This window comes from Chrysochloris asiatica, unplaced genomic scaffold (assembly GCF_000296735.1).
Source record: "Chrysochloris asiatica unplaced genomic scaffold, ChrAsi1.0 scaffold00041, whole genome shotgun sequence".
In the NCBI taxonomy this organism is placed as follows: Eukaryota; Metazoa; Chordata; class Mammalia; order Afrosoricida; family Chrysochloridae; genus Chrysochloris; species Chrysochloris asiatica.
Genome location: NW_006408559.1, coordinates 14,651,726 through 14,667,451, shown reverse-complemented (window position 1 = coordinate 14,667,451; position 15,726 = coordinate 14,651,726). Strand labels below are relative to the sequence as shown.

General features: G+C 47.7%; 1 protein-coding gene across 1 annotated transcript in view; it reads right to left on the bottom strand.

Moving 5' to 3' along the window:
- Positions 1-15,726, bottom strand: part of TMEM178B (transmembrane protein 178B) — a 369,586-nt gene that overhangs the window by 24,700 nt on the left and 329,160 nt on the right. The gene's annotated exons all lie outside the window — the stretch shown is intronic.

Here is a 15,726-nt window from a genome sequence, read left to right as displayed (position 1 = left end):
CCCTTCCTAATCACTAACAAGCTTTAGTCTCTTACTTTTGCTTATTTTACGAGTCCTGGTGTGGTTCTGTGCGTTAATGCTCCCGACTGCAAAGTGTCTGAACTGCAAGGTCGGCGGTTCAAGCTCACCATAGGGTTTCTGAGGAGCAGCTTGGTGGGTTTGAACTGCTGACCTTCTGGTTCAAAGTCCAGTGATGGTCCTATCGTGCCACCACCAGAGTATTCTTCATGTTGTTGTTAAGTGCCGTCGAGTCGGTTCCGACCCATAGCGACCCTGTACAGGGTTTCCGAGGCTATAAACCTTTACGGGAGCAGAAAGCTTCATCTTTCTCCCGCGGAGCGGCTGGTAGTTTCGAACTGCTGACCTTGCGGTTTGCAGATCGATTCGTAACTACAACGCTACCAGAGCTAAGTAATTCTTCATAGCTAAGTAATAGTCCATGATATCTGTGTGCCACGTTTTCTCTGTTCATTTGTTAAGTATTTCAACTTTTTGAGGCAGATATGTGTGTGGATAGGGTCTTTATCTCTATGATGGTTTAGGTTATGTATCAAGCTTGGCTCCGCCATCATTCTCAGAGGTTGGGCAGACTGTGTGCAATTAGTCTCCATTTTATGCTCTGAGTAGCCAATCAGTTGGAAGGGGAGTTTCTTTGGGGGCGTGGCCTGTATCCCATACCTACTGATGCTCTGGCAAAGCTTACATTTTCTCTCTCATTCCTGCCCTCATCTAGTGATCTGACCGTCGCTTCTTGAAGAAGCTTCAGTCAACTGCTGAACTACAGATTTGGGGATCATCAACCCCTACAAGCACCTGAATCAAGAGAATTATTCAGCCGACCGCATGACACACAAATGTGGGACTGGCCAGCCTTCACAACTGGGTGAGGCCCATCGGGGAAGTAAATCTGTTTTATACGCACACGTCACTAGTGTGACTTCTCCAGAGAATCCAGCGTAAGGCAATCTCCATGTGAAAACTGACGCTCAGAGAGTCTTTCTGAAAACCATTCTACTAGGAATTGGTAGGACAGGGATTCACACCCATTGTACCCTCAAAAATTTAAGGAAACTTACAGGGTACATGGAGTCCTGTGGGTTAATGCACTGGACTGCAAAGTCAGTCTGAACTGTGAAGTCGGCGGTTCAACCTCTTTAGCTGCTCCTTGGAAACCCTATCCAGGGTGGCTGTGTGTCAGAACCGACTCAACAGCACTTAACAACAACAATAACAGGGTAAATAATGAAGAAACGAGAAAATAAAGAAAAAGAAGATGAAGCCAGACATCATGCTCACACAAAATGAGGACCATCAGCTCCTTAAACCCACTGCCAGCGAACCAATTCTGAATCATAGTGACCTTCTAGGATAGGGGAGACTTTCCCGTCGGGTTTCCTAAGCTGCAGATCTTCGCTGAAGCCGACTGCCTCAGCTTTCTCCAAAGCAGTGGCTGGTGGATTTGAACCATTAACCTTCCAGTTACTAGTCCAACACCTACACAACTGTGCCACCAGAATTCTTTACAAGGTCCTCAGGAATGCCATCTCAGCTTCATACTCAACCATATGTGAACTTAATACATCAAATGTGATTTTTCCATGGGTTTTATTTAAGTTATTGTGGCTCTTTGGAGGCACTTGGGTCCATCCCAGTTGCCCGTCCTGCCTCTCTGGGTTCACCTACATGCCAGGTGTCATTTTCAGGAGTAGGAAACCCCTTCCTCCCTTTTTCTTTGTGTTGGCTCACAGAATCCACAGCAGCGTCGGGTACCCAGGAACTTACAATGATTGCCTCTCCTGCCCAGCCCATTCTGCCTCTTTCTAAAAGAAAGCAAAAGAAAATAAAAGAAGAGGGAGAACGAATGGAATTCACCTAATTCTGAGGCCTGGAGAAAACACCATTCAAGGTTCGTCTAGAATAACCCCCCCCCCCCCCCCCCCCCCCCCCCCCCCCCCCCCCCCCCCCCCCCCCCCCCCCCCCCCCCCCCCCCCCCCCCCCCCCCCCGAAAAGAACCAGGAATGACAAGCCTGGCTCTAAAGCTCAGGCCAATATTAAAAAAACACTCACGAATTCTCTAGGGCTTGAATCCAGTATCTTTATTCCACGACCCCATTTTCAAGTTTGCATTCAGAAATGTGCCTTCTACACTCTTTAGAACAAGGCGAAAATTCCATTCGGTACCGTGACAAGAACTGGGCAGCAGGGAAGACAATAATCACCCCCAGGAAAGTGGGGAGAAGAGGCAAGGGAAGTCACTCAGTCCAACCAGAGTGAGCAGTCCTTCTTCATGGAATAATGTCTGATTTTCAAGTTTACCTTCCTATTAACATTTAAATGGCAAGGTGCTGCTTGCAACTTTACACAGGAAACCAGGACTTGTACATTTAAATAAATACCACTTGGAAGAGAAAATACCCATCAGCTCAGAATGCCTTTTTATTTGTTCTCTGAAGATCTTACACACACACAAAATGATGATTGGAATTTTCTCCTCATTAAAAAACCACAATGGGGAAGGTCAGACTGTGTTAGTCTGCGAAGGCTGGTGAAGATGGGGAGAGGACAGGGAGAACCTCATGTTGGGGTTCTCCTTGAGTGAAGAGCCACTCCCCTCTCCCCACCAGCCCTGGACACAAGAAGGGAGAAGTCCGTGTCCAGGGAGCTAACCATCACTCAGGAATCAACTGTCCCTGTTGAATCCGTGTCCCAGGGAGAGCAGAGGGAGATGGTGAGGATGGAGCCAAGGCACTTGGGTCCCAGGGTTAGCCCACCTGGTGCTGAGAAGCACTGAGAAGTGACCTGCAGTGACCACATGGGTCATGGGACCAACTTCAGACAGGTGGGTGCACAGAAGGGAGTATTCCAGGGACCGATGACCTCACTACATCTGGCTACACTGACTTTTACCTGAAAATAGCATGTGATGGAGAGAGAAAGCCCCACATCCTTTTGTGTTCAGGTAAATGGCTGTCAACCAGGATGATGACCTTCAGCTCCCCCTAATTTGACTAAACCATGGGCAGCTTCTTCTGGCCTCTGACCCTGCCCACCCGCCCCTGCCCTGCCCCTCCCATAATTCAGGGGGAATGTTCCATCTGCTCTATAGGGACACAAACTGAACATCCTCAAATGGTCACACTAATGCCAACTCAAACTGTATCTTTTCTACTGTCCCCCGCTATCTAGGAAGGAGCCGCCAGCCCCCTCCTCCCACTGCGCACACCAAAACTCTGTTCTCTAGGAACGGGCCGTTAGCCCTGTACCTTGTGATTGTCCTACCTCTTCTTTGTTCCACATACTTCACTGCCCTGATGCATGTGAAGCTTTATACCCCATGATATTATAAGACCCGAGCTCACGCCCCTCACTTAGAGGAGCTTCACTGTCCAATTGGCTACTACTGGAGACCGCTGTCCACATCTTCTGTCATTAAGTTCCCGCCAGCAAACCATGTCTTTTTATTTTCTTTTCATCAGTAAACTAATGCCTTGGAGATTGGTTCCTGGTTGTTTTTTTAGTCTCTCTGCAGAAGACTTTTCCCTTCTGGGCTTGAACCCCAACATGCCCCCAATAGTAAGCTAGGGATGGCCATCAGGGTGGGTGCTGACACACCCCACAGCTCCCCTCCCAGTACCCTCAGCCCTTCGGTACTTCTCCACAAGTTTCTCTCATCCCTGGGGAGCATGGTGGCTCTGTAGGATAAGCACTGGACTGTGAACCATAAGGTTAGTGGTTCGAGCCCACTAGCCACTCCATAGGAGAAAAATGAGTCTTTCTGCTCCCATGAAATTTTACAGCCTTGGAAACCATAAAGGGTTGCTATGAGTATGAATCTCTGTAGGATAAGCACTGGACTGCGAACCACAAGGTCAGTGGTATAAGTCCACTAGCTGCTCCTCAGAAGAAAGATGAGGCTTTCTACTCCTGCAAAGAGTTACGACCTTGGAAACCAGATATATGGTTTCCAGTCAGAACTGACTTAAGGCATTTAACAACTTAAAAGTCCCTCTCCCCCCCAACTGCAATATCTCTGCCCCTATGCAATAATTTCTTTGGATAAAGTAATTCTTGGTAGTGTAAATTATTATATATACTTGAGTATTTTAAATAAAATAAAAGAGCTAAAATGAGTAGAGAGAAATACTGTTAATTGATGGTACATGGAGGGGATTATAACCATTGTAATGAAACAAAGCATATGATTTGTTGAATGTACAACTGATGATCTGCCCTGTAAACTTGCACTCAATTCACAATAAAAACTTTAAGAATAAAAAAATTAAGTAATTCTTGCTTGTTTTAAGGAGCCCTGGTGTCATAATGGGTTAAGCATTGGATTGGTGGTTGGTGGTTATGTGCCATGGAGTTGGTTCCAACTCATAGTGACCCTGTACAGGGTTTCCGAGGCTGTAAATCTTTATGGGAGCAGAAAGCCTCATCTTTCTCCAATGAACAGCTGGTAGTTTCGAACTGCCGACCTTGTGGTTCGCCCCTGATTCATAACCACTACGCTACCACATTACTGGCCCCAAACTCACCCAAGGCTCCTAAGAAGACAGATGAGGCTGCCTGCTTCTGTAAGATGTACAGCCTGAGAAAGTCCATGGAGCAGCTCTACTCTGTCCTATCGGGTTTCCGAGTCAGGGTCACACGGCACTAGGTTTTGTTTGTGTTAAGGTTCCTAGTAGTGCTGGAGAAGGATATCATGTTTGGTAAGGTGCAGGGTCAGAGAAAAAGAGAAAGACCCCCAACGAGATGGATTGGCACAGTGGCAGCATCGATGGACTCAAGCGTGGCAACAATAATGAGGTTGGCCCAGGATCGGGCAGTGTTTTGTTCTGCTGTGTATAAGGTTGCTATGGGTCGGTACCGACTCGATGGCACCTAACAACAGCAATGGTGTAAACATTTACACTGGGCTGCAGAGTCAGTGGTTCAAGCTCACCAGCTGCTCCTTGGAAATCCTATACAGGGTTGCTATGGGTTGGAATCGACTCAGCGGCACTAACAACAACCACAACAACTAACCAGAGAAATGCCGAGAGCTGATAGACTACAAATAGAAATCTTTGGACCAACTGATGCAGCACTGCCAAGAAAGTTGGAAGACTGTTATCTGGCCAACTGATTGGAAGAGATCTATATGCCCATGTGCCCATTCCAAAGACAGATGACCCAAGAGAATGCAGAATCACTGCAAAATATAATGAATATCACATGCAAGTAAAATTTTACTAAAGATAATTCAAAAACAGCTATAACAGTACATTGACAGGAAACTGCCAGAGATTCAAGCAGAATTCAGACAAGGCTGTGGAACAAGGGATAGCATTACTGATGTCCGATAGAGCTTGGTTGAAAGCAGAGAATAGCAGACAGATGTTTACTTCTGCTTCATTAACTATGCAAAGGGTTTTGACTGTGTGGATCATGACAAGCTATGGATAATATTGTGGAGAATGAGTATTCTGGAACACTTAATTGTGCTCATGATGAACCTGTACACAGATTAAGAGACAATTGTTCAAGCAGAACATGGAGACACTGAATGGCTTAAAATCAGGATTGTATTCTTTCACCATACTATTCAATCTGTACTTTGAGCAAATAATCCAAGAAGCTGAATTAAATGAAGAAGAACATGGCACCCAGATTGGAGGAAACTCATTAACAGCCTGAGATATGCAGATCATATAACCTTGTTAGCTGAAAAAGAAGAGGACTTAAAACACTTACTGATGAAGATCACAGTCTTCAGTATAGATTGCACCTCAATGTAAAGAAAATAAGAATCCTGCACACTGGACCAATAAATAACATCATGTTAAATGGAGAAAAGACTGAAGTTGTCAAAGACTTCATTTTGCTTGGATCCACCATTAACACTCATGGAAGCAGCAGTCAAGAAATCTAATGATGTCTTGCATTATGCAAATCTATTGCATAAGACCTCTTTAAAGAGTTGACAAATGAAGATATCAGTTTGAGGATTAAAATGTGCTTGATCCAAGCTATAGTACTTCCAATAGCCTCATACACAAGTGAAAGTTGGACAATGAAAAAGTAAGACCATAGACAAGTTGATGAATTTGAGTTATGGTGTAGAAGAATTGTAAAGGTACCATGGACTGCCAGAAGAACAAACAAATCTGTGTTGGAAGAAGTGCAGCCAGAATGTTCCTTAGAAACCAAGATAGCCAGACTTTGTCTCTCATACTTTGGATATATTAAGAGGGACCAGTCCCTGGAGAAGGCCATCATGCTTGATAACATGGAGGGTCTGCAAAAAAGAGGAAGACACCCACCGAGATGGACTGACACAGTGGCAACAGAATAGGGCTCAAGTGTAGCAGCAATTGTGACGATGGAGCAGGACCAGGTGGAGTTTCATTCTGTTGTACACACGGTAGCGATGGGTCAGAACCAATTCTATGGCGCTGATCAACAACAACTAAGCTCAATGTTGATGGTTTGAAACACCCCACCCCCCCAAGACCATAGAAGAAAGGCCTTACGATGGATTTCTGTAACAAACGACAGCCAAGAAGCCCTCTGGAGCGGAGTCCCCCTTGTCCCACAGGCGGTCACCATGACTTCAGTTTAGGTCTGCTTGCTTTAATATGGCCTGGCACATTGTCTTTGGAGGAACCACAGAGAGACTCAAGAGGAGAGATTCTGGAAGCCAGGTCCTGGGTCTGCACACACCTGGGCGAGGAGGGAAGATGAGCACTCGTCAGAGGATCAGATAGACCAACCTTATCAAGTGCTGAGAGAAGTAAAGTCAAAGGAGCCAAGCTTCTTCCCAGACTCTGCAATTGCTGAGTGAGATCATAAGGGAGACCCTGGGTGGGACAAACACGCAGCAAACTGGGCTGTGAACTGGATGTTCTTCCAGAGGCATCGCAGAGGAAAGAGCTGGTTATCTACTTTTGAAAACTCAGTCATTGAAACCCCTATGGAGCACAGTTCCATTTTGACTCATGAGGTCATGGGCAGTTGGCCCAGCATATAAGGGGCTGAGTGACCCTTTGGGTGAGGATTTGGTACCCACAGGAGGCAGGCTTCTGTGATGTGTTGGTACTCCAGAAGCCAGCAGGAAGCAGGCTGTATCTGTTTGTTGAGACTGATTGTTGAGGGGGGCTCATTACCTGGAGTGGTGACGTCCCTTCCCTCCCTCCAGGGACCAGACAGCTGGCCACACCAGGGGCTCAGGGCTCAGGCTGTACGTGGGGGGCTGCAGCTCTGCTGGAGTGTCACCATCCAGCTGGGAAGAGACCCGCAGAGACTTTGGCGGCGGCAACTTTCTTTAGAGGATGAGCGGGTTCAGCACGACATCGATGTTTTAGTTCTGAAGCTGTTTTCCAGTGGAACTAAATAATTCGTAGGTTTCCCTGAGAAAGCTCCTGACTTGGGGCTTTGCGCCCTACAAGGCCCGTGGGGCTGAGCCGCGCTGCTTATCCTTCCGCCCTTCCACCCCACCCACTCCACAGCCCCCTCCTCGTTCCCACCCCAATCCACTGCCAAGGCTCCTGTCCCCTTCTCCCCCTCCCAGACCTCCATCCTCCTTCTCGGTGCCTCGTGTCTCCCCCAGCCCCTGCCTTGAAGACCCTGTGCTTCCTGCATGCAGGGCTCCCCCGGCTCCCCACCCCCACCCCCAACAAGCATCTCCTGGTCCTTGAAGGCAGACCTGAAACACCCCCTGGGACTCCTTCCCGTCTGCAGTCCCTTGTGGACCATGTTAACTGTAAGTACTGTGGCCGCTCCTCTGGCTGTCAACCCACGATTGCTCAGGCCTGGGGTCACATCTCAGCCCCCAGCTCCTTGCCCGACACAAGCAGTGATCAGCAAATGTCTACTGAGGCGGGCAGGGGGACAAGTGTACACAAAGCTTCACTCGGGGTGAGGACGGTGTCCCTCCGCGAGCTGACCCCCTCCGCTTGGCTCCAAGTTGGCTTTTCTCTCCTCCAGTCTCTCCTTTTCTTTAAAGCCAACATTCTCCTGAAGGAAGCATCAGAGTTGTTTCAGATCCCACAGAGCCACGCCCTAGGGGGCTCCCTACTGCAAAGCACAATTAGCTCACAGGGCACCCCAAGGGTTAAGAACCCAGATCTCTGCATTGTCTCCCAATGCAGGGAGTGGTGAGGTGGGGAAGATAGCCCCCCAGCTCTCTGCACGGTCTCCAATGCAGGGAGAGGTGGGGTGGGAGGAGACAGTCATCCACAGATCTCTGCACTGCCTCCCAATGCGGGAGAGGTGGGGTCCCGAGAGGCAATCACCCCCAGATCTCTGCACGGTCTCCAATGCAGGGAGAGGTGGGGAGAGGGAAACAGCTCCCCAGATCTCTGCACTGCCTCCCAATGCGGGGTGAGGTGGGGTGGGGGGAGGCAGTCTTCTGCAGAAACAAGAAATGGTTTCTGGGTCGGAAGACAGGCTGGAAACTTACGCCCCCTCAACCCTACCTCAGGATTGGAGCGTCACCATAAATAGGGTTATTCTGTGGTGCTGTCACATATACAAATCACAACCATCATCTCAACAATGAAAGGCCGATTGCAGAATGTATATCTCCCTGATGAAAGCTAGGTCAGTAGCTAAAACAAGTGCCCGGAGGGAGAGAAGGGAGAGGGGGGCAGGGGGGAGGTACCAGAATGGAAACGCAAGGACCAAAGCAATAAAGTGACAAGAATGGACTCCCTTCTGCTCTTTAAGAGCAGAACCAGCAGAGGGGTGGGCAGGAGGAAAGGGTGGTTCAGCCAGCAGAGACCCTTGGAGCTGCTTCTTGGTCTCTGATCTCCAGGAGCCAGGCCAGTGCAGCAACCTGCTGGTCCCCATCTGATCCTCCCATCACTCCAGATGTTCCACAGCTGCTCGGAATGCAAAGTGCAAGAATCTGGGGCAGCGTGGGAAGAACCAGCCCCGGAGTCCACATGGCTGGATGGAGCCTTTGCTTCCAGAAAAATGCTGCAGACACCTGAGGATTGGTTGATGGCAAAGAATCAGAAAAGTCTGTTGTTGCTCTTAAGTGAAGTGAGTCAGTTTTGACCCACAGTGACCCTGTATAGGGGTTCCGAGGAGCGGCCGGTGAGTTTGAACCGCCGACCTTGCTTATCCTACAGCACCACACCAGGACTCCAGGTCTAGGGCAGGGGGTGATCTATAGGAATGAACATTTATTGTGCATTTGCTATGCGCCAGGCGTTGTATCAGGAGGCTGGCACAGGTTGTGCCAACCAATATGGACACCAGCTTTGTGAGTAGCAGCTGCTCTTAGTGGTATATATATATATATAATCAGTCTGAGGCAGGTCTGGGGGAGGGGCCTGGGTCTGCCCATACCTCTTCTATTCTTCTGTTTTTCAGAACCCAGGACGAATGCAAAATGAAAACTACTCATGTTGTGTAGTATTCCACTGGATATATGTACCAAAATTCGTTAATCCACTCTTCCGTAGGTGGACATGTTCATCACTTTGCTACCGTAACCTGTGCTGTAATGAACAGGAATGTGTGTATACCTAGTCTTGTACAAGCAGCATTAACGAAAAATGATGAATCTGCAAATTACCTCATAACATGACTGACCTGGAGTAAAATAAGCCAGCCACAAAGGGAAATATTGTATAAGGTGGTGGTTCTGTGCCGTAGAGTTGGTTCTGACTCATAGCAACCCCTTACAGGGTTTCCGAGGCTGTAAATCTTTACGGGCGCAGAACGCCTCATCATTCTCCCAAGAACAGCTGGTAGTTTTCAACTGTTGACCTTGTGGTTTGCAGCCAGATTCGTAACCATGAGACCACTATTGTAAGATCACATGTTGTCAGGAGGGACCAGTCACTTGAGAGGGATATCGTCTTTGGTAAAGTGGAGGGTTGGAGAAAAAGAGGAAGACCCCTAATGAGATGGACTGGCACAGTGGCAGCAGCAATGGGCTCAAGCGTGGCAACGATTGTGAGGTTGGCCCAGTGTTCCGTTATGTTGTGCATAGGGTCGCTATGAGTCAGTACCAGCTCTATGGCACAACAACAACTATTGTAAAAAGTCAGAGAAAAGGGGGGGATAGGTGGGAGGGGGTTTTACACTGCAAGAGAAATCCTTGATGGTGACCAGGAGAATGAAAACAATGGTGAGAATGCTGGAGTGCTTCATTCAGCTGTGCATAGGGTGGCTATGAGTCGGAACCGACTCAACAGCTAATGCCTACTAAGCTGAGAAGAAATGTCTTTACAGAAACAGATGGCCACATCTTTCTCCTGCAAAAACAACAAGGTATGAACACAAGGCAACTGCCCTGGTCTGTGCTGTGTGGCCACCTTTGTGGGGATACATTCCACCACATGTTTTGTGTTTTCCGTTTAGCAGGGAATGCTGAAGAACAGCTTTGTAGGTGGGACAGAACTGTGCGCTGCCTGGAGAGGTGTGGACTCTGGAAATATTTGTTGATGGAGGTCAGAGCTTGCTTCTTATCCGGCAGCTCCTGTGCCGGTCACTCCCGGGGATTGCTCAGGGAGGCTAACGCTCACAGGTGTTGTTCGTGTTTGCATCTGGAGTTTTCAGTCCCTCACCTGACTCCCACACCCCTGCAGTAGTTATCTTTTGCCCCCATAGGTGCCTCTCAAACAGCTGCAGCCTGGTAGTTTCAGGGTGACCAGCATAATGTGCTGGGGGCATCCCTGAGCTGGGGGTTTGCGTCCTAATTCTGCACACATCACACGGTCACCCCTAGTCTGTCTGATAAAGTGGGGCTGTTGTTTGCTGTGGTCGAGTCGGCTCCCGGTTACGGGGCCCTTTGTGTGACAGAGGGACAACCACCCATGGGGTTTTCGTGGCTGTCATCTTTATTGGAGCGGATCTTCAGACATTTCTTCTGAAGGGCTGCTGGATGCGCTTACACTGCCAATCCTTAAGTTCTCGGCTGATCACAAACTGCTTATATCACCTAGAGTGTCTCTGGGTGGTGGTGTTCCTGTCAAGTCTGTTCCAACTCAGAGGAACCCTATGAGTATAGGATTAACAAGGAGTGGCTGGTGGGTTTGAACTGCCAGTCATTTGGTTAGCAGTCCAATGCTTATCCCACAGTGCCACACCAGGACTTATATGCTTTGTTATAAAGCAACGGGGCTGTAAGATAAGGAGTGGACCACAAAGTCAGTTTGAATCGCAAAGTCAGCGGTTCAAAACGTACCCGTTGCTCCTTGTAAACCCTATACAGGGTAATTGTGAGTTGGAATCAACTTGACAGCACTTAGCAACCACAACAACAACAACAACACACCAAACCCAAATCCACTGTTATCCAGTGAATCCCGACTCACAGTGACCTCGTGTGGGGTTTCGGAGACTGTCAGTCTGTAGGGGAACAGACAACCTCATCTTTCTCCTGAGGAGGGGCTGGCAGGTTTGAACCGCTGACCTTGCGGTTAGCAGCTTAACAAGTAACCCAAGCACCCTCAGAGCTCCTTATGTTCTGTTCTAAGTTATGGTATATGTTGTATGTTATTTGTTATGCATACATGTTTATGTGTGTGCATACAATCATGTGCACATATGTACATTGCTATTGCTGTCATGTGCCATAGAGTCAGCCCCCTAGACTCCTAGTGGCCCCATGTGATCAGCATAGAACTGCCCCAGAGGGTTTTATTGACTTTAACTTACACAAAAACAGATCTTCTGGACTTTTCTGACGAAGGACTACTGGGTGGGTTCGAACCACCCACCTTTCAAACCGCTTGTACCGACCATGATGTTGTTAACTTGTTAAGTGCCATCGAGTTGGTTCCAACTCACAGCGACCCTGTTTCTGAGGAGTGGCTGCTGAGTTTGAACTGCTGACCTTGTGGTTCAAATGGACCTTGCAGTCCAGTGCTTACCCTACGGCGCCACACCAGGACTTAGTGCACGCTAGTCAGTTACAAATATGCACGCTCACACAGCACGCGTACACATTATGTTACAGAAAGGACCAGTGCGTGTCCTCAGCATTGTCAATAAATGTCACATGAAACCTGCCCAGCCAGTTGGTGAGGACGTCCTTCGCCCCTTACCCATGTGATGACAGCTGGCTCCCAGCTGGGAGGAGGAGGTGGGTCAGAATCCCTGAGCTCTACAGCTGCTTGGAGCGATTGACCGAACGTCAGAGCGTGCCCTCCGTAAACTAAAGTGCTACACAAATGTCAGCCATGATTTCCGACCGCCCAGCCGCTGTTCACGGTGAGATCCATCAATATTTGGTGGTTCACAGCATTCCAGTCACTGTGAGCAATGCAAAAACTTGAGGACAGAGCTTGCCCCAACCACCAACCCCCCAAATATTAAAATTCTGCAATTCTGGCAAATCCGGTTTTCTACTTTAGAAATCATGAATGAGAATTCCCAAGAATGAGAATTCTGAAACACTAAACTGTGCTTATATAGAACCTGACCATGGAACAAGAGGCAGTGAGTGGTTCGACCAGGACAAGGGGACACTATGTGCGCCAGGGTTGTATCCTTGTACCATACTTATTCAATCTGTAGACTGAGCAAATAATCCAAGAAGCTGGATTGTTTGAAGAAGAACATGGCATCAGGATTGGAGGAAGACTCATTAACAACCTACGATACGCAGATGGTACAACCTTGCTTGCTGGAAGTGAAGAGAACTTGAAGTACTTACTGATGAAGATAAAGGCTGATGATCTCAGTATAAATGAAACAAAAATTGCCGCAACTGGACCAGTAAGCAACACCATGATAAATGCAGAACATATTGAAACTGTTGAGGTTTTTATTTTACTAGGATCTGTCTTCAATATCCTTGGAAGCAGCAGTCAAGAAATCAAAAGAAAGTGTCATATTGGGCAAATCTGTTGAGAAAGATTTGTTTCAAGCTTTAGAGAGCAATAGTGTCACTTTGAGGACTGAGGTGCGTATGACCCAAGCCATAGTATTTTCAATGGCCTCACGTGCCTGTAAAAGCTGGACAAGGAATAAGGAAGACCCAAGAAGATGCCTTTAAATGATGGTGATGGTGATGGTGAAGAGTGCTGAGTATACCAGGAAATGCCGGAAGAAAGAGCAAATCTGTCTTGGTTAGAAGTACAGCTCGGATGCTCCTTCGAAGGAAGGTTGGTAAGACTCTGCCTCACATACTTTGGACATGATATCAGGAGGGATCAGTCCATGGACAAAGACACCATGCTTGGTAAAGTAGTTGTTGTTAAGTGCCATTGAGTTGGTTCTGACCCATAGCGACCCTGTATAGGGTTTCCAAAGAGAGAGTGGTGAGCTTGAACCACCTTGCAGTTCAAACCAACTTTGCAGTCCAGCGCATTAGCCCGCAGCAATACACCAGGACTCCTGGTAAAGGAGAAGTTCAGTGAAAAAGATCAAGACCCTCAAGGAGATGAACTGACACTGTGACAGCAACAATGGGCTTAAACACAACGATTGTGAGGTCGGCCGAGGACCAGGCAGTGTTTTGTTCTGTCGTACACAGGGTCCCTATGAGTTAGAACCAATGCAATGACACCACCACCACCAACAAGCACAATTGAGAGCATGACAATAAAGGGTCCCAGAGGACATGGGGTTCCCCCACCGACTGCTTATAGGCAAAGAGACTGGTTTCCAACGTTGTGAACCCAGGGCGAGGAAGCGGCAGGTCCGTGGCATGCAGGCACTGCCCTGAGAGAGGGCCTGGCTCTGACCCAGTTACTATTCCATGCCCTTAGGAGAAGTCACATGATTCTGAAGTCCATCTGCATCCTTTCTGAAATGGGGTAATACCCTTCCTGTCTGGGGCTCTGGGGTTCAGCAGATGACTGCTCTGGTAGCTGATATTCTCAACTTGTTTTGCAAGCATCTTAAGAAATGAGGTAAAGAGCCTGGGACTATCAGGGGAGAAGAGTACAAGCAGAATGTGGGACCTTAACCAGAGAAGCAGCGACACCAGAGATGAGGACATGGAGACAGGGAGCAGCTGAGGACTCTGGACTCATGGAAGGAGAGGGATTGCGTGCTGGCGGCCAGGAGGCAGGCTTGCAGAATGTGCCCTTTGGTTGTTTAAAGTATCATATATTCCTGAGTGTCTTTGTGTATATTCTCCCCCCACCCCCGCAATAAAAACACACCAATACTGTTGAATGATGAGCAAATACTGTTGAATGATGATGCACGGAGGAGATTATAATTATTGCAATGAAATAAAGATGTAAACTGATGTTTTCCCATGTAAACTATCATGCAGTTCACAATAAAAACTTATTTTAAAAATGAGGTACAATTTAAAAATATAGAAAACCTATTACGAAAGCACTGGTAGTTACTTCCTGGAGTCATTTTTGAGAGGTGCTGAGTGACCACCCCCACGCTGGGAGTCACTGTGATGATTAGTCTTGAAGGCACACAGAAATGACCCTTCTCCTAGTTCTGGGGACTGAAAGTCCAACGTCAGGGTGTCGGCCATGCTGGCTCTTCCTCCATGCTGTCTCCCAGCTTCTGAGACAGCCGGCTGACCTTGGCTTGTAGCTGCATCCTACCAGTCTCTGTCTCTGTCTTCCTCTGTGTGTGTGTATCTGGGTCCTTTCTCCTCTTTGATAATGACCCTGACCATAAAGGATGAAAGCCCACCTACTCCAGTAATGTTGTTAAGTGCCATTGAGTTGGTTCTGACCCATAACGACCCTGTATAGGGTTTCCGAGGAGCAGCTGGTGAGCTTGAACTGCCAACCTTGCAGTGCAAACAGCTTTGCAGTCTGGCGCATTAACCCCCAGCGCCACCCCAGGTCTCTAGTATAACCCCGTGTTAACTAGTGATACTTCAAAAACTATTTCCAAACAGAGCCACATTCTCAGGGAACGGGGGTCGGGACCTCAGGATACCTATAACACCTGTGCCAGGATCTGAGATCCTCCTCTCTCTCCTCCTCCTCCATGGCCAACATTTCCTTCTCCCCACCACTGTCCTCTCCCCTGTTAGAGGGATGCCTCCTGGTGACCAGTGATGATAAGATGGACACTATTGTCCTCCGCTTCCCTTGTATCCACACTGTGACTCCACAGACTTCATTTGGACATTATTTTGTGACCAGGCTTTGTTGTAGATGGTCAAAGGTCATTCAAATGGAGATCTTGTCAAGAAAAGGAGCTCTGTTGAAGGGAACTGGGACTCCCGGGAGGTACAAACGCTTAATGTGCTTGGATTCTCACGGAAACTTCTGGAGGTTTTGTCCACCAGCAGTACCTTTGAAGAAAGACCTGGTAATCTACTTCCAACAACTTAGTTATTGAGAACCCAGTAGAGAAGGGTTCAACTGTGACACACGTGGGGTGCCATGACTCTGAGACCACAAGATTGTCAACTGGTTAAAAGGAAATGAGACTATAACGGTGTCCCCTTGAGAACAACCCCATCAACAGTGACTACCCCTCTCTGGATCTTCCTATATTCATTTATTCATTCAGTCAATGCAGGTTTATCAAGCAACTGCTATGTGAAAAAGGTGCAGCCAGTAATCAAACCAAGTTCCTGGCTTTATGCTATGTAGCTACTAGGGGGAAAAGTAGAAGGTATTTATAGATATGAGGGTAAGTCCAAAGTATTGCTAAAAATTCATAGAAATCTTTAATAAACAAAACTATCCAGAGGTGAAACTATTTCTCAATATTTTTATCCTCCATCTAGGTCTCTACACTTCTAAAGGCAGTGTTTCCATCTCTCTAAGTAGCGAAGTGGTTACGAATTGG